Source organism: Herpailurus yagouaroundi, unplaced genomic scaffold, assembly GCF_014898765.1.
Source record: "Herpailurus yagouaroundi ecotype Mexico unplaced genomic scaffold, PumYag 569, whole genome shotgun sequence".
In the NCBI taxonomy this organism is placed as follows: domain Eukaryota; kingdom Metazoa; phylum Chordata; class Mammalia; order Carnivora; family Felidae; genus Herpailurus; species Herpailurus yagouaroundi.
The window spans coordinates 7,024,126-7,031,816 of NW_024412786.1; the positions used below are offsets into that span (position 1 = coordinate 7,024,126).

Consider the following 7,691-nt stretch of genomic DNA (forward strand, 5'->3'; position numbering starts at 1 on the left):
CCTGGGTGGGGGGGAGGGGTCTGGGCGCGGGGGGAGGAGGGGTGCCGCGGCGGGCCGGGTCTGGATCCGGCCTCGCAGGGGCGGGATGGTTCCGAGGGCGGCCGTGGGTGGGCCGCGAGGGAGGGAGGACCCCTGCCTCACCCACCAGCCCCAGCCACCGTCTCTAGGCCCCCGGCCCCCGGGAGACAGAGCGTCAGGAAGTGTTGGGGCGGGGGGGGGGGGGGGGGGGCACGGGAGGCTAGGAGGGTCCTGTGCACCTGAGGATTCTTGGGAGGGTGGGACGCGGTGTTCGGGGGGCTGCCGGCAGCCCCTGGAGGGCCGCTCTCCTACTGGGCTCCTCCCGGCCCCGCCAGGGCCCCCTCCCCCCCTGGGCTGGGCCGTCTGCTGTCAGAAGCCAGCTGGAGTTAGGATTTCGAGTGTCTGGGGGTGTGGACAGGGCCCTCCAGGGGCGAGGTGGCTTCTCTGCCCCCACACATCCTTGAGCTGAGCCAGGCCTGGCCTTGCTGGAGCAGCTGGTTGGATTTGTGCTCTTTTGCCGTCCCAGGATTTGACTAACTTGCTGCTCTGTCTACGCTAGAAATAATTTATATGTCTGCCTGAGCCCCTTCCAAATGCCTTTTACAGGCGCACGTCTGTGATTGTCCCCAGGTACAGCCCCCAGGCCAGGGGCAGGCCCAGGGCGTCACAGCTAGGGACGCGGACACAGCCTTTGGGTTGGACGTGTGTGTCCTTGGACCTGTGCGCGCCGTAGGGAACCAGGTCCCAGTCAGCAAAAACCCTGCGCTGGGCAGTCGCAGGCTGAGTGGTCTCTTGGCTGCATTTTTGCCCCAATTCCTTGGCTCCTTGAACTTGACAGGCTCTGCGAGCAGCAGGCAGTTCGGGGGCGCCTGCCGGCGGCTCCCCTTCAGGCTCCAAGCTCCAGAGCTGCAGATTCTATTGTGTGCTGGCTCAGCACGCGTGTGTGGGGCAGGGCCCGGGTGCCAGGGAGGCGGACGCCGAGGGTGTCTGTCTGTCTGGGGTGTCCTGCCGGGCTGTGTTCAGAGAAGGTGACGGAACAGATGGACCGGGCGAGGACCCTCTGACCTTCTGTGCAGATGTGGAAGCCTGGGCGGTCCATCCCGGAGGCCAAGTGGCACCTCCTTCCTGGGCCGGGCCTGGCGGGGGCGGGGAGGGGGTGGGGGTGGGGTTCCGAGTGGGGCCAGGAATCGAACCTGTCGTCTTCGAAGGTCTGCTGCTGGCTCTTTACAGAAGGCCGAACGCAGCCCTCCCCCCTGAGGGTGGGTTTTATTTACTATGCTGAGAGCGTCCAGGATCAATGTCTCTCCTGAAATCTCTCCTCCCGGAAGCTTCCCGAGCTGGGAGAGTAACCCGACAGGCTGCGCTCGGGGAGGGGAGAACCCCCTCCTCCTCCTCCTCCCCGTGACAAGCTGGCGGTTTGAAGACTGTTATGTGTCTTCCTCGGCAGCTGTGTTTTGGGGACTTGTGCTTTCTGCTGATTCTGTGGCTGAGCCGGTTGTGAGTGTGCCAGCACACGTACACGCGACCCAAGGTGACAGCAGCGTGCCCCGCCCCTTTCCCGGCTGTCGTTCAGGCGACAGGTGTGCGGCCGGCCCTGCGAAGCGGTGCGGAACCGGCTCACAGGCGAATGGGGGAGGCCCGGACCCCGGGGTGGGGCCGCAGGGGGCCGAGCGCAGGGGCGCACCGTGCCTGGCAGAGGACCCTGGCGTCCTGACGCGAAGGAACCGGGTATGGCCCTGGGTGCCGGCTCTGCCCCATAACCGACGGCGCCTCCAGGCCAGGGAAACAGAACCTAACAGCCGAAGGGTGAGCTGTGTGAGGGTCCCAAGCCAGCCTGGACAGGCTGCTCACCTGGGGAGCCGTCCGGGCGGACCATGGAACTTCTGCAGGGGGCGGTAGTGACGGGTGAATACGAGGAACTTGCACGTGGGAGCGTCTGGTTCTCTTAGCACGGCGGTCCTTCAACACCACGGCCCCGGCGTGCAGCGTGTGCAGGCGGGCGTGAATTTGGCTGATGCTGGCCTGGCGTCTGTGAGCGGGCACCAGCTGTGTGCTCAGGACCTGCCCGACTGAAAACGCGGACCGGGGCTGGGGACAGGGGCACGACGATGGGTCCAGCCTAGAGTTCTTTGTCCGGCGAGGTGGCTGAGGAATCGTCTTCCCGGCACCAGGAGAGTCGGGGGCCCAAGATGTGGGGCAGCCTGAAAGAGCTTCAGGGAGGGTGTTGCAGAGCCTGAAGTCGCAGAGAGGGGTGCACGATGACCCCAGGAAGGGCCCCAGAGCCGTCCGGCCGGGCCCCCCGGGAGGCCCAGGGCCACCGGAGAACTGCCAGCATTATCTAGGCCATCGAGCCAGGGAGAGACGGTCCCCACCGCTCGGGACCTGAGCTGGCCGGCTGGCTCTGGGGGATCCAGGGTACGCGGCGGGCCTTTGTCGCACGTCTCAAAGCCAGGGCTCGGTGTGGCCTACCTGACGTCCACTCTTCTGTCCAGGCCCGGCCCTGGCTGTCCTCCAGCAGCCGCTGGTCCTTCTCCGGCCAGCAGCTAGCATGAGCTTTAAAAATATAGACCACATCACATAGCTTCCCCATTAGAGTGCCCCGTGATTCACGCTGATCTCCCAATAATTCCAGACTCCTTCCTGAGCCGCACAAGGTCCCGTCCACCTCTGTCAGGTCTCCCCCGCCGGCGTCCAGCCCCAGGCCCAGCCTCCGTCCCTCCGGGGCCTTTGAACTCCCCGTGCCCTCTGCCCAGGATGCTGATTCAGACCTCAGCTCGGGTGTCACTTCTTCTGGAGACCCTCCGTCCCCGATGACAGTGCCCGTGGCTGGGGGGCCGTGCTTTGTTCCTTAGCAGCCCTGATCCGTGTCTCAACGATCTCCATTCCGCGTTGGTTTCATTGAATGACTGGCTGTGGAGAGAGCAGGTGGGCCAGAGCCGGGCCCACGGCGGGCACTATTAGCACGGGTGGTCGTTGTTCGTTTGTTGGCTGAATGTGTGCTCGGGGCCTGGCACGTAGTGGGTGCTCTGGTCACGGGAAGCCCTAGGATCGTCGTTGCCTGGGGCAGCCAGTGTCTGGATGCGATGCCCTCCTCCCACACTGTCCCGAATCTCCCAGGTCTCCTGTCCCTGTCCCCTGGCTTCACCGGATGTGCTCATATTCAAAAGGCCCAGCTTCCCGCCTTCCCCAGGGTGACTGTCATTCCTGAATTGTAAATAGAGAGCGAACGGGGCTTACCTGGGAGGAACGCCTAATGTTTTGTTTGGCAACGGGGGTGGCCTGGCCTGCCTCAGCCCCTCTGACCCTGGCTGGGACGAAGGGCTCAAGGGGAGGATGAGGCCCCCACGGCTGATCGGTGCCCGCCCAGTGACATGGAAGTGCACAAGGCTTAAGGAGACCTTGAGGAGGGGACCTGGGAATCCCACAGGCTAAGGCCAGGGGAGTCTGGAAACCAGGCGCAGGCCACGCTCTGCTGTGGAGACAGGCAAGTCCCCAGGAGGCAAAGGGAGGAGGGGGAGCAGGGCCTCCTGGTCCTCTGCCGGCCAGCAGGCAGGGTGGAACTTTTGTCCCTCACCCACAGCCACATTGGGAAGAGCCTCTTCCACGAAGGGCAGGCCATCCAGGCCGAGGGGAGGGGGCCCCTGTGGTGGCATCAGCCTGCCGCCTGCTGGGGTAAATAGGCACCAGGAGGGTCGCTTAAAGGGCCAGCTGCTGCTGGAGAGGAACGGTGGGCCGGTGTCCTGCCCGCCTATTGGGGCAAATATGACAGAGGGCCCTTCAGAGGGCCTGCGGTGACACATCAGCTTCCCTGGGCCACCACGGCCCCAGGGGACCACGAGCGGCCCAACAGGAAGGTCATTCTAGGACAGACTCCACCCCACTCGTCAGGAAGGCCCCCGGACCCAGAGCCCGCACGCAGACCTGAAGTCCCCCTGCGCTGGGACGTGAACTGTTGCCAGGGGCCCGTGCTGCTTACGGGGTGTCGGTGGGGTGTGGCTTTCCGTGCCTTGGCTGCTTTGTCACGCCTGGGACTGGGTTTCGGGTTCTTCTCATTTGCCACCAGTGCTCGGCCACCCTGGAGGCGGGGAGGCCTTCGGGATGCCCTTACCGGCGGCACGGCCCTGCCCTGGGCGTAGGCTGTGGGCTCCTCACCCCAAACCTGGGAGGCAGGGGGTGCCCTGTTTCCACCTCTCCGCAGTGCGGCCCGGAACAGAGCCCTCTCGTGGTCTCTGGGGTAGCAGCATAGCCCTGTCCTTCCTGGGATCCCTGTCCCTTCTCCCCCCCACCCCCCCACCCACCGGGCTGCTGGGGCCCGGCTGAGCAGGGAGGTGAGTCAACAACAGGAGATCCTGACCCGGGCCCCCGGCGCCTGGCACAGACCTGGGGCTTTGGGTCGGGGAGAGGCCTGGCTGGGACTGAGGGGTGGGTGGTGTTAGGGCTCAGGCCGGATTTGGAGGCCTGGCCAAGGAAGATCTGGCTCAGGGATTCCTGATGGCAATCTGTTTACCTCCTAAAACTGCCTTTCCCCGCTTGTAAGCACGGGCCACGGCAGTCCTGCGAGAAGTCGGGAGAGGGGCTGCTATGCCCCTTGGGTAAGCGTCCGCCTCCAGTTGGTGGCTCTGGCCCAGCTCCTTGTGGGTCAGGAACCAGACGTCCGTGTTGACCCGAGGCCAGCTGCACAGAAGGGCCTCGGGGGTGCTGGGACCTGGCATTAAAGCCCAAAGCTGGGCCATAGGTGTCGTGCGGTGGAGGGGGTAGGACCTGTCGCCTGTACCTCTCTGCCTTAGCATATGCTGTTCCCTGCCTGGAAAGCTCTTGAATACAGCAGACGGGACGTTCGGGGAGGCTCAGCCCTGGCCGGACACCTTCTCTGCGGAGCCTGAAGTCTCCGGGGCGACCATCTGCCCTTTCCCTTCCCGTGTGCCTGGTCTTCTGCTACTGGCCCCACTCCCTCCAGTCTGAGCCCCCGACTCCCTCTCACACTTGCTGGGAGAACGTCGTTTGTCCTTTCCTGGCTGCTCCGCGAGCCGCTGCTTTTGTTTGTTTGCTTTGGGTGTTTTGTTTTTCCACGCAGAGGCAGGCAGATAGCTGGAGCTCGTGAGGCCGGATGCCCCGGTCTGTAAACACCTCCTGTAGAAAGTGCTCCTGACTTCCTGTGGGGACTCTGTGCGGTGACCCGTCCGACCGCACGGATGCCCAGCGCCCGGTGATTAGAACGGAGGCTCGGCGGTCGGCAAACTGGGCAGGAGTCCCTGCCCGATTCTGACGCTTCACCAGGCCGGGCGCCCACCCTGGGCGAGCCCCTTAAGCTCCAGGCCTCGGTTTTCCCATCTGTGAAATGGGCCATCACGGCAGCGAGAGCGGGGTTGAAAGTGCAGAGTCGGCCCTGGGCCTGGGTTAGGCGCGGCTGGGAACAGGGAGGGACTGTCTCCTTATCACCAATTAAAACTTTGATGAGTGGTTAATGATTGTGAAATGTTTAAACACCGGAACCACACAAAAGAATACAACCAGTCCTCTGCTCTGTCCTCGAGGCCTCAACATCTGGCTCTGTTTGCTTCAAGTTTAAGGGCTGGGAGCTCCAGTAGAGCACAGGGCCTGGACCGCCCGCCCTGAGCCACGCGGGGCCCTGCTTCCCAGAGCGTTTGTGAGCGGACGTTCCCAGGCGTTTTTGTGTTTTGACTATATATGGATAGACCCCCACACAAATGCAGGCGTCTCCAGCCGACGCTCCCCTCGTGCTCTCTCTCGTTCCATCATGACTTTGGAGTAGCCGAGAACCGCATAAACGCACGTACGCAGGCTCCTGAGCCGCCCTGTCACAAGTGATCGGTCCTCGTTCGTGTTCTCTGCTTTTTGTAAAGAACACATCACGTATTTCCTTCTCCCACCGAGGGACGTTCAGGTCGTTTCCGTCGTCTCCCAGGAGCGTGTTGTGTGTTCGGGGTCTCCTGGGGCACGAGGCAGGAGCCGCCCTGGGGCACTGGCCCGGCTGGATGCGGCCAGGTGGCGGCCAGGGACACCCCAGCATGTGTCGGGGGGAGTCAGCCTGTCCCCTCGAGCAGCTGGGGCAAAGAACACACAGCAGGGGCAGAGCTGAAGTGACGACATTTGGTTAGCGGGGGCTCCTCCCAGGACCCAGGCCCAGGCTGGGGGGAGGGGGCCGCGTCCACTGGGAGGGCAAGGGTCCTGGGCTCCAGAGACGCACTTTCTTAGCAAGTTCACCGACTCTGCTGGCCTTGGGGCCCCACCTGCCACGTCCTGTCCCTGTGGGAAGACCACAGGCTCGCCCATCCCACCGGAGGAACATGCCTCCCCCCTACCTGCCCTTGGCCCAGGGCTGCAGGCCGAATGGCCCCACCGCAGGGGCACATGCTACATAGATGTTTGCCAGGGTCCCCAAGGGGTCCCTCAGTGACCAGCACATTCTGTTAACGTTCTGTTAACCAGAGATCTATAACATCGTGGCTCCAGTGGATAACACACTATTGTGTCATTGAAATATGCTGAGAGAGGGGCACCCGGGGCGGGGCTCAGTAGGGTAAGCATCTGACTCGTGATCACAACTTCAAAATAACTGATCCCCCAGTTCATGAGTTCGAGCCCCGCGTCGGGCTGTGCGGTGAGCGTGAAAGCCTGCTTGGGATTCTCTCTCGCTCCCTCTCTCTCTGTCCCTCCCCCTCTGTTATGCTCATTCTCTCTCAAAATAAATAAACCTAAAAAAAATTAAGAAGTAATATGCTAGGAGAGAACTTAGATGCTTTCACCTCCACAGAAAAGATAAATATCAAGGTGATAGATGTACTCACTCGAGGCGGGGGGGGGGGGAGGCGTCCTTTCACGATGTGTAGGGACATGGGAGCAGCATGACGTGTGCTTTAAATATCTTACAAATTTCTTTTACACCTCGATAGGCGGGGAACAAAAGTAGCCAGAACCAGAGATGGCCAGGGTCCAGCTGAGGGTTCTGCCCCGAGCCGGTTAGAGCCGAGAGGCCCCCAGGTTGAAACACTCTGGCCTCGAGCCAGAGGTGGGCGCCTCGGGGCACGTGACGGCCACACCCCACACCCCCGTACTGCCGTCCCTCCACGGTGGCCCCTATGGAACCAAACACGGCCCTTCCTTCAGGGTGGGTGCGGACGACGCCCCCGTGGGCCGGGGGTGCCGATGCCCACTGAGCGGAGTCCTCAGAGCCCGCAGGCGTCTGCCCTCCGGCCCTGCACTCTGGAACACCCGGCGGGGGCGGAGGGGGGCGTCTTCCCCGGCCCCCTGCCCCTCCCCGTTTCACACCAGGTGGGTGGCTGCTGTGTGGCGTCCTTGGCCAGGCGGTGTGGGGCGTGTGGGGACCTGTACCCACCCTGCAGAGGAGGAAGGGGAGGAGGGAAAGAGCTCAGCGGCCTCGGCGCATGCGGTTAGAGCACCGGGAGCACCCTGTGGGAAGAGCAGGCAATCCTGGGAGCACCTGGGTGGGGCGGACCACGTGAGCTTCGTAAGGGCCCTGCCCAGAACCCCCAGGTCAGCAGCAAAGGGGGAGGGACTTCTTCCGGGTAAAGCGGACATGGGTGTGTCCCTCTTGGTGCGGCCGGGTGTCCACGTCCCTCTTGGTGCGGCCGGGCGGGTCCTTGCCCCCTCGAGACCACCGCCGGCCCCCCCCCCCCCGTGGGGTGCCACCA

The 7,691-nt window shown here is 63.6% G+C and overlaps 1 protein-coding gene across 2 annotated transcripts in view; it reads left to right on the forward strand.

Moving 5' to 3' along the window:
• OSBPL5 (oxysterol binding protein like 5) overlaps positions 1 to 7,691 on the forward strand; it is an 81,138-nt gene that overhangs the window by 25,910 nt on the left and 47,537 nt on the right. The window lies entirely within an intron of this gene.